Below are 19,035 nucleotides of genomic sequence, written 5' to 3'. Positions count from 1 at the left end.
TCAACCTGTTTCGCTCTCCCATGTCGGTAGCAAATTGCACGTTGTGCTCATACTTCAGGCTTTCCACTTGTTGCTTTAACCTGCTGATTTCGGCGCAATAGGCTCTTTCTTTTGCTAACCAATCCCACTGCCTTTGCGACGATTCGGTGAAATTCAGGATGTGGGGTCTCTTAGCCGGCCTTTCATGCTCAAGTTCCCTTCTATACCATGCAAGGTAACCTGGCTCCGTCTTACCTTTGGCTCGATCCCGTACGCAAGTATCTGATTTCAAATATTGACACTCACTCAAGATTTGGCGAATTTTCGCTTCTGGAAACTGTCCGTCGGGACTTATCTCAACTATTTGAGTGCTAAGATCTTCCTCATGCGGTACTGTCTGGCATCTTCCGAGCTGTCTCAAAACTCGGCAGGGCGCGTAAGGTTGAATTCTCTTAAGCCCCATCAGTAAAAAATGAGTTCTAGCTGCTGGCATATATATGACCTCATCAACAGGCAACCATCCCAGCGTCCACTATATTTGGCTGGCAGTAAGAGCTTGAAAGAACGAGGTCCATGCCATGACTCCTTTGGGCAAACTGATCTCTTTGGTTCTCGTGTAAAATTCTTCTATGCAAGTCTTTTCCGGGGAACCATGGCTCAAAATCTCGGAACGATGGCAGAGGTGCTCGGTCATCCACATTTGTAGGAGCAAGTTACAACCTTCGAAGAAATTTCCCCCAGCTTTACAAGCTGTAAGAGCTCGAAAGATGTCAGATACCACCATAGGCGCGAGAGTACTGTCACTTTGCGTGAGTAAGGTGCTGACGACCCCGGATATCTTCAAATCAATGTTTCCGTCTTTCCTTGGAAATACCAGAAGGCCCAGGAACATCATCATGAAGGCTACCCGTCTGTGTTTGTCCCACTTCTGACGAATACCTTTGCTGCACAGTTTGTTGATTGGATTATTGAATCCCTCTTCATGACCGTACCTATCATATATGAAGCATGGAGTACAAAAACCGGCAGCCAGATCCGGGTTGTGGACCGTTCTGGGTATCTTCAGTGAATCCAGGAACCGATGTACCGTTACAGCTCTTGGGGCGACCAAGTATTTTTGCCTTAACGGAAGTTCAGCATTTCCGATGTAACCAGCCATTTCTTCCAAAGTCGGGGTGAGTTCAAAATCAGAGAAATGGAAAACATTGTGCCGCGGGTCCCAGTAGGTAACCAAAGCTCTTATGATATCTCCCCGAGGCTGGATTTCCAACAAACCCACGAGACCTTTAAGATATTTCTTGACCTCATCTTGTCCTTCAGCACCTAGATCATTCCACCATAGCCGTAACTTAACAGGGATTTTGGTCATTATTGAAAAATGTTCATTTTGCATTGTGCTCATCCTGCACATTTATTTAACAAAAATAACTTGACTCAAAATATTTTACAAGGAGGATCAAGTTTTCGAACACGGCCTTTCAGCACTTCGGGGATGAAGATTTTGAGTCTGTGCGGGTCAATTGGATGAAAATCCTAAAAACAATGACCCGAAGGTGGTTATTTATGCAAAGTCAGCCTTCCGGCGTCCCTTTCGGGAACATTCGGCTATTTATGGCAAAGCAACATCACCTGATTTATTCGTGACAGAATCAAAATTTTGACGCGTTTTTTATTATTATTATTATTACTATTTGTTCGTTTTTTTTAGTAAAAGGTGGGGTTGAACCCGATGGGGGTTGCCTACGTATTTCACGTCCGGTGAGAATCAAACCGGCGTAGTTCGATACATCGTGAATAGAGAAAATCAATTAAACCCAGAAAGCAAGAATATATATTTTTTTCTTTTGAAAAGAGATAAAGACTAAAGAAAATATTTTTTTTTAAGGAAATATTTGGACTATTAGTCTGAATTTATAAAGGAGGTACTACGAAAAAAAACAGCATTTTTTTTAATAAATCAAACTAGAAGACAATTTTTTTTTTTTTTAGAAAAATTCCGGCGAGGTTTTGACACTACTTGGACATTGGTTTTATTTTTCCAAAATAAGTAATTATCTCCCAACCCTGATATTTTTCTTTTTTAGAAACCGGTCAGCATGCGGAACTGAAGCAAATAAATGCGCAAAACAGGTAGGAATGCAGCAGGATGGTCTTTTCATTTCAGGTTGCCTGTCCTAGACGGACCCAACCCCTGTGTTGAGCCCCCTAAGTCAAATGCAACATGATGCAAATAAACGTTCCTACTAGGGATCCGGTCATGAAGTTTCGTTATACTAGGTTTATACCCTGGGTATTTGTTCTAGACTGTGTACCCGACCGGACAACTCGAGTCGAGGAGGGGGCTACGTACCGGGGACCCGCGAGATCGTCCAGCTTTGTAACTTGTCCGACCTCTTTCTTATTTCAGGTATTGACACTAACAGAATAGGGAGTCTCGACCAGAGAGCTTCTCCCCGGAGGTAAGAAGAGAAGGGTTTCGGCACAGTTTATATGTACAGTTCAGATAATATCAAAGCGGTAAAAGACAACATTTAGCACGTTATGCAAAAACATGTAATAAAGATCAGATAATAAAGCCAAATATAACAATTATTCTAAACTCGAATTCTTGAACCCTGAACCAGTGGTTCTGGGTTTAAAATCCCCAGCAGAGTCGCCAGAGCTGTCACACCTCCTTTTTGCGCGCACCGCCCCGAAGGGTAAGATGCGCGAGGGAGTTTTTCCAATTTAAGTGACAATATTCGAAATGGGATTATTTATTTTAAATCAGAGTCGCCACTTGGGAAAGGTTTGGCTTTTGGTGTCCCAAGTCACCGGTTTATCTTGAATCCCAAATCGTGGAAATTTTCGACTTTCCAAATGAAGTCTGCGAACCAGAAATTCTAAGTAAGGAATTCTGTAGACCCGAGGGAAGGTGTTAGGCACCCTCGAATCCCGTGGTTCTAGCACGGTCGCTTAAATTGTTATAATGGCTAAATATCTGATTTAAATACATGTTGTGACTTATGTGCTTTTATTAAGTTTAAACCGCTTTTATTATTATCATTTATTTTATAGAATTGCAACGTTGTGAAAATGCATCTCGAACCACGTCACAATCAATGCACCCGTAGTTGTTAACACATTTCGACTCCGTTGAGATTTGAATTTGGGTCACATAAATGCGCACCCGAATTTAAGAATGTAATTTAATTAAACCGTGCCTAAAGAGTCTAACGTGTCATTATCTTTGGGGAAGACAGTGAGATTCACTAAACAGTCCATCCCAAACTCTAAGTATTTATTATGGTTAATTATTGAGGGCCCCGCAATTTGCATTTTTATTTGGCGAGGCTCATCTCATTATTTTAGAAGGATATCCTAAAGTGACTACATTTCTATTACGTTTGTCTCTAAAAAATAAAAGAAAGAAGATACCAAACTTACTTGTTTAAACAAATACATACTGAATCTTTACTATGTTTGCCGAATCCGAATTTTGTTTGATTACCCGATTGATTGTTTATGAGATGAGAGTTACCTCATGCCTTGTCTTCATCGAGTGAATACGCTTGTTAATTTACTAAGTGAGATTGCAAGCAAACTAATAACATATACTAAACTTATGTTAACGACCTCCAAGTTTGAATTTTAAAACTAGCCTATTTGGACTGGATAAATGAAATCGGCTGTTTATTAGGAAAACTACTACTAATTGAACTCAAAAATGCCTACTAGTTTTCCTCAAAAGTCATCGCATTATTTCGAAACAGTGAATCTATACCGAAGCCCATATCGAACCTATATCGGGACAAGTAATCTGACAAGAGAGTTGGCGTACATGGCCAAACTTTTAACGTAACCGCATGAGGGTTTGTTTGGGATACATTTATCCTGGACCAAATACAACAGATTTGACAATTCAGTGGTCTAGACAAAATACATACAGATGCTTGCCATGATTCTATGTTATACTGTCATAACTAAATCAAGACCCAATGATTATATACATTAAAACACACCTGATCTAACAAACAATGCTATCTAATAGTTCCTCTCAAACAGAATGTATGTTAATTTATACAGAGCAATTGCAGTTGGAACGAACTTAAACAAATGCAGGCCAACTACCATTCAACCTATGGCCATGTTTTGAACATAGGTATTGTGAAGTAATCAACATTCATTTCTTTTATTTCTGCTTCAAAGCTTCAAGCTTTCAACAACAAATAGTTTCAGAAGTGTGTACCTGGAAGTGTTTACAGTTGAAGAAGAAGAGAAGTCAGCAGAGTAACAATAGGAGCAACACCAAACAGCAGCAGTAACAGCAGGTAACAAACAAGGCAGTGGAAATAGAAACCCCAGATAGACCAAACTTCAGGAAATAAACAAATGCAAACCACAACCAGTGAACTCAGTTTAAACTTGGAAGGATCAGAATCGATTGAACAAGTAGAAGAACAAATGAAATCCAGACAACAATGTGAAGAAACAGTTCCTGATTTTTTCTATATCTTTTCTCTCTTGTATATGTGTCTGTATCTCCTCTTTTGTGATCCCTCTATCTCTCTATGTATCTCTTTTGAATAATCCAAAGAAAACCAGTCTAAATTTTCAGTCCAGAAATCTCTCTGTCTTTTCAGTTCTTCTATCTATTCTGAAAATCCCAGCCCCCAGTCCAGTCTGAGTTCCCTATGTGTGTCTCTGTGTGTGTATCTCTCAATGTGTATCACCCTTCTTTCAAAAAAATTTCCTCCTCCTTTCAAAAAAATTTCCTCCTTTTCTTATAAGCCTAAAACTCAGCCCTTTAACAGCCTGTTCATCAATCAGAAAACCCCTCCCATGTGCTGTTTTCTTTTCAGTTTCCACTTACTATTTAAATAAAAACACACCCCCCATGATATTCCCTGGCAGACTTACCTTTTAAGTAAGGTTTATTATTTCTGAACTAAAGCAGAATATGGGCAGCAAAATATAATCTGACAGCATATGCTGTCAAACTATTTTAAACTTAACAAAGGCCTTTATGCAGAACACATGTTGGGCACAAATGCACATATTGTGCACAAGTGCACATGCCCTCCAATTCAGACTGTAACTAAACAAAAATATTCCTTTTACATTTCTGATTCAAATTAACAACTATAAGTAACTAAACTCAGTTCCTAATTGATTCAGGCAATGCTTAACAGAAGCAGGTCAATTTGTTATTGTTCAGACAGCTGAAACTAATTGACGACATATGTCGACTCGACCATACTAATCATAACATGTACAATCGAAACCATGATCAGAAATCTAACAGTATTAACAAAGGGGTTCAGATTGCAATGTCAAAACAACAGACGACCTCGGGGACTGATTAATCGAGCAGTTTCAAATTCCATTGACTATACAGTTTACCCACACACACATTACCAGTAAATGAAAGAAAGATTCAATCAAAACAGAGATGGACAGAAACAGTTGATAAAAATTTTAAGGACACAAATTAAACAAACAACTGGACACACAAACAGACATTCAAATACAACAGACAAAACGAACTGATAAAGAAAAACAAAAATTACCTCGAAACTTGAAGAAATCAGAAAACCTTGTCTTGGATTCAAACAAATCTTTCTTGGGGTTGAACGGACTTTAATCGAAGTGTTTCTCATTTGGCTCAAACAGACACGGATCAGTCACGAGGAAACCTAGGGTTCTTAGAGGGCAGATTTGGGTTTTGGGTTTCCTTGGTTAGATTCGGACCAAACCAAGCATGGTTTGGTCACGAGGGAGGTCCGGGGACTGCCTGGTGTGAAACTGGGGCAGATCTGTGTAAGTCAGGTTCCGACTCGAATCCTCAAATGAAGATTCGAGAAGGTGGGAGGGGATTTGAGCTAAGTGGTTGATGGATTTGGGTTCAGGGTGGTGAGGTGCATCTATGGTGTTAAGGTGGAGGTCACCGGCGTTCATGCCGCCGGCTTTCATGGTGAATGTGCACAGGGGCGGCTAGGGTTTGGGGATTGAAGTCTGTGGAGGGGATGACTGAGGCAGGGGTCTTGGATAGGGGGGCAGGGTATGATACGAGGCTTCTTATACGGGGTGAATGATCGTGTCTGGGCCGTTGGATTGAACGCGATCAACGGTCTGGATCTGAAGGTCTAACTGAAATGATGTCGTTTAGCTTACTAGGGGTTGGGTTGGTCCGGGTGAGACGGGTCGAATCTGTTCGTGGGTACGGGGTGTGTGATCTTGGCCGTTGATCATTCTGAGATCAACGGCTCAGATCAGACCATGCCAAAACGATGTCGTTTGGAAGCTCCTGAGGTCAGCTGGTCTGGACCCGGGCAAACACACGTTCTGGGCTTGATTTTAGGCCTCATATTAAAATGAAAACAGGCCCAAATTTGATTTCAACCCAATTCTGCACTCTTTTTTTATATATATTTTTTATTTTAAAACAAAACCTAATTAAACCAAATTAAAATTCATTAATCAAACACTTAATACACTTATTTATACACATATATTAAAATATTTAAAGTAGGTAAAATCAAACAAAACAACAATCACGGACAAAGATGCATATTTATGATTTTCCATTTAATAACCGGATTACGGTTCAAACTACGCATGACACACATTTTTTGTACTTTGTTTTAATAAAAATAAAAATGGGCCAAAATCATAAATAATTGACAAAGTGCCATGTAAAAATCCAGAAATTGTACAGCAAGACCAATTGCTATTATTTTCGTTTCTTTTTGGAGTGATTGTCGCGAAAACAAAAATCACGTGCTCACACCTTTCAGGAGGATACATCCATCGATTTTGAACTGGACCTCCCAACCTTACCTCATTTGCCAAATGAATAGGCAAATGAATCATTATATCAAAAAAAGTTGGAGGAAAAATTCTTTCCAATTGATTCGTTGTTTCTCTAATCTCTACTTCCAAGCAATCTAGCTCTTCCATTGTGATAACTTTCTAACATAAACGACGAAAGAAAGAACTTAGACGAATCAAAGGGATAGCAACATGATCAGGAAGTATGCTTTTAACTGGTATTGGCAACAAGTACTGTAACATGAAGTGGGCATCATGGGTTTTATAACAGGATAATTTTCTTTCATCTAGCTGCACACCCCTGGATATGTTAGAAGCACTACCATCAGGTAGCTTTGTTGTCTTTAAAACACCACAGAAAACTAATTTCTCACCATTGGTCATTGAGAAGCATGCTTTTGCAAACTTTGTTCTCTTGCCATCCTTTGTATCCTTTGGTTGAAGGTTCTTCCTAATGCCCATCTCTTTCAGATCATAACGAGCATTTGCATGATCCTTTGTCTTACCAGGAATGTCCAAAATAGTTCCAATTATATTATCCACTATATTTTTCTCTATATGCATTACGTCAAGGTTATGATGTAACGAGTTATGCTGCCAATAAGGTAATTCAAAAAAAATTGAACTTTTTTCCAAGGTCCATCATTTGTTCTCTTTTGCTTCTTCCCAAACACATTGTTAAAATTCTGTAAGCTATTAAGCACATCAGTTCCCTTTAACAAAGGCGGAGGAGGCCTAAATTCTATTTTTTCATTGAAAGACCTTTTATTAGATCTTCAAGGATAATCCATAGGCAGAAAAACACGATGATCCATATAACACATTTTTCGACTATGTTTAAGATAACGAGAATTAGTACCATAATTACAACAAGGGCAAGCCAACTTTCCCTTTGTACTCCAACCGGATAACATAGCATATGCAGGAAAGTCACTGATTGTCCATAAAAGAGTTGCTCGCATTTGAAATGTTTGATCTCTTGAAGCATCAGGTGTTTCTGCCCCGGACTCCCACAAAACATTTAACTCTTCTATTAATGGTTGTAAATAAACGTCAATGTCATTTCCAGGTGATCGTGGACCAGGTATAAGCAAAGAAAGCATACAGTACTCTGGCTTCATGCACATCTAAGGAGGCAAATTATACACCATTAAAATAACTGGCCATGTGCTATGAGATATGCTCATGGTCCGTGTCACACCTCCTTTTTCTCCCGCGCCGCCCACAAAGGGGCGCGGAAGGGAGTTTTTCCAATTAAGGGACAATCGAAACGGGATTTATTCATTTATTTCAGAGTCGCCACTTGGGAGATTTATGGTGTCCCAAGTCACCGGTTGAATCCCGAATCGAGGAAAAGAATGACTCTGTTTAACAGTCTGTGCACCAGAAATCCGGATAAGGAAAGCTGTTAACCCGGGAGAAGGTGTTAGGCATTCCCGAGTTCCGTGGTTCTAGCACGGTCGCTCAACTGTCATATTCGGCTTGATGATCTGATTTTATACAATTATGAACCTACGTGCAAATTTTAACTGTTTAACGCTTTGTTATTATTTATTCAAAGAATTGCAACGTCATGAGAATGCATCTCGAATTGCGCCACATAAATGTACCCGCAATTTTTGATACGTTCCAACTTCGTTGAGATTTGGATTTGGGTCACATAAATGCGCACCCGAGTTTAGGAAAATAACATTATTAAATACGCGCCCTAAGCGACTAGCGTAGTGTTAATTTGGGCGAGGCCGTGAAATTTTGCTAAACGGCCCATCCCGGAGTCTTAGCAACTTCGCAAACACGTATAGAGGGCCCCGCAACTTGTGCATTTTTTTGTTTGTCGAGGCTCGTCTCATTTGTTATTTTGTTTTAAAGAATTGCAACGTCATGGAAACGTATTTCGAACCACGTCACAATCAATGTACTCGTGATTGGTCGACGCATTTCGACTTCGTTGAGATTTGGATTTGGGTCACATAAATGTGCACCCGAATTTAAGAAGATAACATTATTAAATACGCGCCTAAAGCGACTAGCGTATCATTATTTTTTGGTAGGGCCGTGAAATTGGCTAAACGGCCCGTCCCGGAATTTAAGTATTTAATACATACATTTAACGAGGGCCCCGCCACTTATGTGTTTATCCAGCGAGGCTCATCTCGTCCTTATTATTAAAAGGGCAATCCTAAAAGTGACTATGGTTTTCTATTAAATTTGTCTCTAAACATGACAGAAGACAGAGTCCTAATTAGTTTACATGCTTGAAACGTACGAGCCTTTTAATAATTTTTGCATATTTGATTAGTCCCGAAATGACGGACGGGGATCCTGGCATGATTCGAGCCACAAGAAATACTCACAACTACGCTTCTTTTTCCTTAAAATATTGCAGTAATTTTTAAGTAACAATTGATGGTAAGATTAATGCTAAGATCTAGTTGACCAAGGACTCAAACAATCATGCTATGATCCGAGATTAGTTAACAATCTACTAGCTATTTCAGGGATCAAACCACACGCTACAAAGATTGGGCTCAGCAGCCCTATTCCTTTGGAAGTCCAATGCGAGCAAAATTGGTTGGGCTGCCCTGATTTCAAATTAAGCTAAAGGCTCTTAAACAATTCACAACCACAACCAATACTAATCCCTTCGATGAAAGCAAGTCATGTAATGCAATATTTTCAACTAACTAAATTGTGAACTTTGAAACTACAATGCTTGGACAGGTTTGAACTAACAATTAATAGTAAAAATGGCAAATCCGTAGGATTAGATGGCCATGGTAAAGTCATGATCCCAGGGACGAGGCCACTGCACCTTTCCATTTAAACAATCACAGTTATTTTCTAATAGCCCTGATACATTTTGGCCTAACAGAACTATCATAGAATTGAGCCTAACAAAACTGGGCATCTAATATGACAAATCGCACTTGTAATTCACGTATCACTAATGAACACCTTGCATTTGATGGTTAACGCATGAACTTTGCTAAACTATTCCACGTCAGAATTAACCATTAGCAAAAGGAGTTTAATCAGTCCAGTGGTCTGTCCAGTTTATACACATCATACAAACTAGATTAACCAAAGCAAAATCCTAACTACAAGACAGGTCTGAAATCAAATCAAAACACACTAGGACAACATCATCAGAAGTATGATTTCCATTTATTCAAGCTTTCAACAGCACTAATACACCAACAGGGCTCGAAACATGTACCTGATAGAGGAACAGAAACAGAGTAGAAAAGAAGTCAGCAGCAGTAGCACAACAGCAGATTCAGCAACACAACAGTAGCCAAAATAGCCCAGCAATAGATTAAGACCCAACAATAACTTCAAAAAACACCATGCAGCAACACCAAATGCACCAGAAAATCCCAGAATGCAACCCAAATACCCAACAACAATATAAACAACCACAATATGACCAAAACTTGAGTTTGCAACAAGAGATAGACCAGCAGACTTTCAGAAAATTCCCACAGCTCTCAATGAAACAGTAACAGAGGTAAATACTGATTTCAACAGTAAAAGGGAAGCAGATTTTTCTTCTTTAAATCTCAAACCCACTGAACTTTAGTGTAGAAACTTTTAGCCTACTCTCTCTATTCCTCTAGAGTTTTAAGGTTAAATCTCCAGTTTTAATACTCTTGTTTTTTCTCTGGTTTCTTAGGATCAGAAAAAACCAGCCCTTATCTTGTTCTAAATGAGCCCATTTATAGGCAAAATAGGCAAGCACCAGGCTGCCTTCTTAACTCTGCCCATACCCCTTAAAACTAATCAGAAATGCCCATGACATTCCTGACAGCCCCCCCATACCGCATGCTTTTCTCTTTTTAATCAAAGTTATGGGTATTTTAACTTATTTTAATCAACCTCCCCATGCCATTAAGTCTTGTTCCCCACTATTCTTAAACAATGTATCAGTTTAATGGTATTTTAATACCCTATTGACAGCCCCCTTAAGTTAATTCTGATAACAACCCTGTCAAATGCCAAAATAACCCTTAACCCCCCTGAATATTACTGTTATGCCCTAAATCTTGTTAATAAGTATATAAATTCTTCTAAATTCAAACTAATCACTGATTACAGCTATGACCAATTCAATCCTATCAAACACACAAAATGATTCCAGGCAGAAGGGATGAGGGAATGAGGTTCATGTGCTTTTAAAATAAGCGAGCCAGCTTGGTTTAAAGAAGCAATTGGATTCATTCAACAACTTCAACTCAATCACATAAGATCAGAAAAAAAACAGCAATGACAAACACTGGAATGAGTCCACGAGATAAACTATTGTCATGCTTCCTCCTTCCTTTAATCAAACTAGACGACGATATTTAAACATTCGATTACGTGCTATAACGGATAGCAAATAATCGATACACAATTAGACTCAATAGGGCACCTATATGAACCACTTGACGACATTAATCAGATTAAACACGTAGTCCATCACGATAGGTACAATTAACAAACAAACAAAAGAATCGACCAAATAAAATGGTCTTATGAAGACGGACAAAATTAAAGGAAAAATGACAGAAAAATCAACCAAATTAAACTAACATGTAAACAAACACAAATAGCACACAATCAGAAGGAAAGAAATGAGAAATTACCTTAGAAGCTTAAGAACAAAAATGACCCATGCTCGAACTGGACTCGACCCCTTTGAGGTCGAACGGACTTTAATCGAAGTGTCTCAACTGAGAACACCTCGATTAAGGTCTATTAGACCCCAACTCCTCCTTTAAACTGGACAGACCCCCACGGTTTTGAGTTTTAGGGTTTATACGGTCCGATTTAGGGCTCGAGGGTCTCCACCTAGATTCGAACCAAACCAAGCTTGGTTTGGTTACGAGTGAGGCCAGGGGAGTGACCGGTGTGAATCTGGGGTCGGTTGGTGTAGATCGGGCTTTTGCTCGAACTTTCAAACGAAGATCCGAGACGTTCGGGGAAGATTCGAGGTAAGCTGAGTGTGGATTTGGAGAGAGGGGATCATGGTGGTTCAGGGGTGTTAATTTCATGGCCAACGGCACCGTTGCCGCTGGCTTTCAGGCGAAGGGGTGGGGTGGCAGCTAGGGTTTCCATGGGAACCTGCCTCTGAGCTTCAAAAAAACAAGAGGGGGGTTTGGCTATGGGGGGGCTGGGGTGAAGGATTGGGGTTTTTATACGGGGGAGGGGATTGATCCTGGGCCGTTCGATCTGATGAGATCAATGGCCCGGATCAATTCACTAAAGGGGAACGGTGTCGTTTGGTTTTAGTTGGGGGGTCAGTTCGAACGGGTGATGGGTCGGGTACAGGGAACGGGTAAGGGGGACGGATTTTGAGCCGTTGGATTCATAGAGATGGATGGCTCGGATCTAAGACGCCTATATGGCGTCGTTTGGACTTACGAGAGGCCCGGTCATGTGGACTGGGCCACTGTATCGATTTGGGCCTGATTTCTATTTGGATTTTTGGCCCAAACTGAGTATTCTTATTATTTTCAACTCTTTTTCTTTTTGTACTTTTATTTAACAATCAATAAAATTCTAAAATAATTTGTAAAACCAAAATTAGCCTACAACAATGTTAAACCTTAACAACAATTAACACACAAGGTCAAACATTTAATTAAAAAATAAAATTACACAAAGGCACACATAAATGACAAAACGCAACAAAATGCATATTTTTTTTGTGTTTTTTTCTTTTAAAATAAAACATGGCTTAATTAATTCCAAAATGTACAATTAAATCTTAAATGTGCATGCAACATATATTTTTGTATTTTTTAATTAATCACAACAAAGGTAAACATTTATGGACAAAATAATTACCAAAATGTCACGCAAATTCTCAAAATTGTACACAGATGAAATTTGTTTTATTTTTGATTTCTTTTGGAGTAGTTTTCGTGAAGCAAAAATCACGTGCTCATAACTGCCCCTCTTTGTCCAAAAACATAAAGAGTTTTCGTGCAAAGATAAAGTGAGCGGATACGAGCGATTTTTGCCCGTTGGAATACTCCGTGTGAAGCATTTTTAAAAAAAATTTAACCGAACATTTGCTTCCAAGGTTTCCTACATATCCCTGGTTAAAGGGGAATCAAGTTAATGTAGTTCGGGTAGTTTTGGTAGGTGGGACTACCATGGAGCCGTGGATTTACTGTTACTGCTGTTGCATGCTGTTACCGCTACTTACTGACCTCCTTATTACACCATGCTGAAAGAAAACAAGAAGCTAGACTAAACTATAGTCTATGAATTACAAAATCTTATCTAGATCTTCAGTCTTGCTCTTGTGTCTCTCGTTGCCTTGATGTCTCGTTGAGTGGTGTTTCCTCTGCTGTTACCCTACTTTAGCTCGACTTGTGGGCTTCCTTCTGACTCCTGCTGGGATTTATGCTGGGGTATTTTTGTTGTAACCCTCCGTATTACTAGCTTCTGACTTGATCTTGAGATGCATTCCTCTGTTATACAAGCGGGCTCCTGACTTCCAACTTGAATGTACTCCTCTATTATATAGGCGGGCTCCCAACTTCAACACTTAAAATGTAAAGACTGAAATGTATTCCTCTGTTCTCCAGACGGGCTCCTGCAACCAAAGTAAACAAAAACAAACGAAATTTTTGCCCTAGTTTGCACTAGGAATATTTGTGAGTTGTTAGCCAAATTGTAAACCACTTCTACTATTGATGCAATAATGAGAGTAAACCAACTTAGGAGGAAATGCCTCTCCTATGGGTAAGAATAAACTTAGGAGGAAATGCCTCTCCTATGGGTAAGACAAACTTAGTAGGAAATTCCTCTCCTATGGGTAAGACAGACTTAGGAGGAAATGCCTCTCCTATGGGTAAAAATAAACTTAGGAGGAATAAGACAAACTTAGGAGGAAATGCCTCTCCTATGGGTAAGAAAAACTTAGGAGGAAATGCCTCTCCTATGGGTAAGAAAAACTTAGGAGGAAATGCCTCTCCTATGGGTAAAAATAAACTTAGGAGGAAATGCCTCTCCTATGGGTAAAACTAAACTTAGGAGGAAATGCATCTCCTATGGGTAAAATAAACTTTAGGAGGAAATGCCTCTCCTATGGGTAAAAATAAACTTAGGAGGAAATGCCTCTCCTATGGGTAAAAATAAACTTAGGAGGAAATGCCTCTCCTATGGGTAAAACTAAACTTAGGAGGAAATGCCTCTCCTATGAGTAAAACTAAACTTAAGAGGAAATGCCTCTCCTATGGGTAAAAATAAACTTAGGAGGAAATGCCTCTCCTATGGGTAAAACTAAACTTAGGAGGAAATGCATCTCCTATGGGTAAAAATAAACTTAGGAGGAAATGCCTCTCCTATGGGTAAAACTAAACTTAGGAGGAAATGCATCTCCTATGGGTAAAATAAACTTTAGGAGGAAATGCCTCTCCTATGGGTAAAAATAAACTTAGGAGGAAATGCCTTTCCTATGGGTAAGACAAACTTAGGAGGAAATGCCTCTCCTATGGGTAAAACAAACTTTAGGAGGAAATGCCTCTCCTATGGGTAAAACTAAACTTAGGAGAAAATGCCTCTCCTATGGGTGAAACTAAACTTAGGAGGAAACGCCTCTCCTATGGGTAAAACTAAACTTAGGAGGAAATGCCTCTCCTATGGGTAAAAATGAACTTAGGAGGAAATGCCTCTCCTATGGGTAAAATTAAACTTAGGAGGAAATGCTTCTCCTATGGGAGAAACTAAACTTAGGAGGAAATACATCTCCTATGGGTAAAAACCAAACTTAGGAGGAAATGCCTCTCCTATGGGTAAAACTAAACTTAGGAGAAAATGCCTCTCCTATGGGTAAAAATGAATTTAGGAGGAAATGCCTCTCCTATGGGTAAAATAACTTGAAAGACCTAGCCTAGGAAATGCTTTTCCTAGTGGTGACGTATGATCGTCTCAAATAGCCTTTTGCGTAAGCAGAATTGGGGCACTACACCTGAAAAATTCACCCTTCCTAGCTTTGATATGAACCTAGCTTCCATCTCTGTTTCAAACAAAGGAAACTTGTGAGTTTAAACATGGTGGTTGGTTGCGCTACTCCTTTTGGGGATGCTATCAATCCTTTTCCTTCTGTCCTGAATTATCTTTCTTCAAAACTACTTCCCTCAAACTTGTACTGTCTTCTATGCGAACTGCTGGGGATAACATTTTCTCAAAAATATGTTATCTTACTTCTCCAAAGACTACTTCCCTTAAGACTGATGTTTCATTCCTCTGCAAATTGTTTCTCTGTTTAGATTCTTCCTTTGAAGACTATCTCCCTTAAAACTCGTGTTACCCTCCTCCTGACATTGCTTTCTTTAAAGCTTGTTTTGCCTTCTCCCGAAAAACTGCTGTGGATATCGCTTTTCCCAAAACTATGTTAGACTTCTCGAAAAACTTCGAAATGAACGACAATTTTCTGCCACAGTTCGATAATCTTCTTTGTGACCCTGTATTTCTGCTGTCAATAATATTCCCTTTTCCTGCTTCAAATCAAGGAAAAATTTGTTAGTTTAAAACGGGGCGAGTTGTCGTGCCCTTTCTGCTGGGGATGGTTCCTCTTTTCTCTTGCTTGCTTTGCTATAAAACTTGCTGGGGCTGATATTCTTGCTGGGGATGGTTCTTCTCTTCTCTTCCTTCCCCGCTCTGTGTTATCCGACCATCGTGGAGCTTGGTCGAGAATCTGTCGGAGTTGTCCCTGTGTCTTGCAAGTCTGCTGGGGATCCTCAGAACCTTTTAACTGTTGCTTTTCCATTTTCTCCACCTTCCCCATGAAATCTTGCCCTCTTGAGGTCTAAAACCATTCATCATTTGTTCTTGAGACCAACCTCTTTTCGCCTTGCCGCCTTATCTTTTGGGCCTGTCCTATTTGCATTTTGTTTTGCATTATTTTGGCGACTAGTAGTAAGCTCTGAAAAATCCTTTTCAAAAACAACTGCCGGGGAAGTAAAGTCTTTAAACCAAGAAATGAAAAAGTGATGATCTCAAAAATAAAAAAAGAAGAAGTCTTTCTGAACAAATGCTGGGGAAAAGGAAAGAAAAGAACTTATCTGAATGATATAACCGATCCCAACGATCATGTCGCACATTCTGGATTAATCAACCCAGTCTATTTGTATCAATCAACCTTTCGGACGACCTCATGTTGCTGGGGATAAACAGGCACTCAACTCTTTGCCAAATGCGGATCCTTTCCGCCAATCTTGTCTTGTCGCCTCATAGTGCCCTTCGAGGGGTCTTCACTAATAAGACTCTCTCATTTCTCTCAACTCCCGTCGCCTTACGGTGCCTGTGAAGGTTTTCACCGATAAGACTCTCTCATTTCTCTCAACTCCCGTCGCCTTAAGGTGTCTGTGAAGGTTTTCACCGATAAGACTCTCTCATTTCATTTTATTTTTCAGCTGGGGATCGGAGTGCTACCGATATGACTCTCTCTGTTGGGGGATTCTTTTGGCTATCAATTCATTTCCAGCTTATGATCTTCTTCTTTTGCTGGGGATCAAAGTGTTATTCCCGACTTCCATTTGCATTGATTTAGCACTTCACGGATACTGACCGGGAGGTCTTTTTTGGACATCGATATGGGTTTTTGTGTATGGTTAAAAGAAAAGGGGTAACAAGAGGTTCAAAATAATGTTGATGGGTAAAACATTACAACTCTTGGAATCAACTTTCTTTCCCAAAATTATAAATAGAAACTTCTGCCCCAGTTTTTCCTTGCTTGGGGGATTTTTATTTTTTGTTGCACTATGACCGAGCCGTGAGGCGCCTACGTATCCTTCTTTGAGGAATCAGGTCAAACGTAGTTCCCAATTCCTTTGTTTTTCTTGCGATTTTTCTTTTGTCTTTATTATAATTGTTTTCCCTTTTTTTTCTTTTCTTTCATTTTAATTACTGATTCCAAAAGAGGGATATGAAAGAATAAATACGGCTCAAAAGGGGAAGCAAAGGATAAAGTGTTTGGATAGAAGAAAGAATTGCCTCCGTCATTTCATTCTCCGATAAATACCAACCACAAACAACAATTACAAGCAAAAGAAGTCATATATAATATCTCTTAACTGTGTCAGATTTGACAGCCATGTCGATGCATTTCCCGTTGATATCTGTTAAACATAAAGCGCCATGGGACAATACTCTGGTTACAATGAATGGCCCTTGCCAATTCGGGGCAAACTTGCCCTTTGCCTCGGCCTGATGTGGGAGGATGTGTTTCAACACTTGCTGGCCCACTTCAAACTTCCGAGGGTGTACCTTTTTGTTGTATGCTCTTGCCATTCTCTTTTGATATAACTGGCCATGACACACGGCTGCCAGTCTCTTTTCATCAATCATGCTCAACTGCTCCAAACGGGTTTTGACCCACTCGTCATCATCAATCTCAACTTCAGCGACAATCCGAAGGGATGGAATTTCGATTTTCGCCGATATTACTGCTTCGGTTCCATACACCAACAAATAGGGAGTGGCCCCTACTAAAGTCCGAACAGTAGTGCGATAACCCAACAATGCAAATGGTAATTTCTCATGCCATTGTCTGGACCCTTCTACCATCTTCCTCAGTATCTTCTTGATGTTCTTGTTGGCTGCTTCAACTGCTCCATTCGCCTTGGGACGATATGGGGTGGAATTACGATGTGCAATCTTAAACTGTTGACATACCTCTTTCATCAAATTGCTGTTAAGATTAGCACCATTATCCGTGATGATCACTTTCGGGACCCCAAATCTACAGATGATATGGGAGTGAACAAAATCCACCACTGCCTTCTTGGTTACCGACTTGAAAGTTTTAGCTTCAACCCACTTAGTAAAATAGTCGATGGTCACCAGGATGAACCTATGACTGTTGGTCGCTGCCGGCTCAATAGGCCCAATGACATCCATGCCCCATGCAACAAATGGCCATGGCGCTGACATTGTATGCAATTCTGTCGGCGGAGAATGAATCAAATCTCCGTGTATTTGACATTGATGGCATTTCCGCACGAAACTGATACAATCATTCTCCATAGTGAGCCAATAATACCCTGCTCGCAGAATCTTCTTCGCCAATACATATCCGCTCATATGTGGCCCACAAACTCCAGCATGTACCTCTGTCATAACTGTCGTGGCTTGACTGGCATCTACACATCTCAGCAATCCCAAATCTGGGGTTCTTTTGTATAACACTCCTCCACTGAGGAAGAATCCACTCGATAATCGCCGAATGGCTCTTTTTTGATCTTCGGTGGCCTGCTTCGGGTATATCCCCATCCTGAGGTACTCCTTCACATCATAAAACCATGGCTCGCCATCCACTTCCTCCTCTACCATGTTGCAATAAGTATGTTGATCACGAACCTGGATGTACAACGGGTCAACATGAATTTTGTCTGGGTGGTGCAACATCGATGCTAAAGTGGCCAATACATCGGCAACCTCATTGTGGATTCTCGGGATGTGTCTGAAATCCACTGATCGAAATCGCTTGCTCAGATCGTGCAAACATTGTCGATATGGTATGAGTTTCAAATCCCGTGTTTCCCACTCGCCCTGAATCTGATGCACCAGGAGGTCCGAGTCTCCCAAGACCAAAACGTCCTGGACATCCATGTCTGCAGCTAGTCGCAGACCCAAAATGCATGCCTCATACTCATCCATGTTGTTGGTACAATAGAAATGCAGCTGAGCTGTAACAGGATAATGACGTCTTGTTTCAGAAATAAGTACCGCTCCTATTCCAACTCCCTTCGCATTTGCGGCTCTATCAAAGAAAAGCTTCCAACCTGGTTCCTCAGGTAATTCTAACTCATCTATATGCATTACTTCCTCGTCAGGAAAATACGTCCTCAAGGGGTCGTATTCTCCATCCACAGGATTCTCAGCCAAGTGATCGGCCAGCGCTTGGGCTTTCATGGCCGTCCTCGTCACATAGACGATATCAAACTCCGTGAGTAAAATTGCCATTTTGCTAACCTCCCTATAGGCATAGGCTTCTGGAAAATATACTTTAGTGGATCCAAGCGGGAAATGAGATAAGTAGTATATCAGGACAAATAGTGCTTCAATTTCTGAGCCACCCAAGTTAGGGCGCAATATGTCTTCTCGAGTTGAGTGTACTTGACCTCATATACTGTAAACTTCTTGCTAAGATAATAGATGGCTTGCTCCTTCCTTCCTGTAATATCGTGTTGCCCCAACACGCAGCCAAACGAATTCTCCAGGACCGTTAGATAAAGAATTAACGGTCTC

This window comes from Nicotiana tabacum, chromosome 16, assembly GCF_000715075.1.
Source record: "Nicotiana tabacum cultivar K326 chromosome 16, ASM71507v2, whole genome shotgun sequence".
In the NCBI taxonomy this organism is placed as follows: domain Eukaryota; kingdom Viridiplantae; phylum Streptophyta; class Magnoliopsida; order Solanales; family Solanaceae; genus Nicotiana; species Nicotiana tabacum.
Note: the sequence above shows the minus strand (reverse complement) of the source record.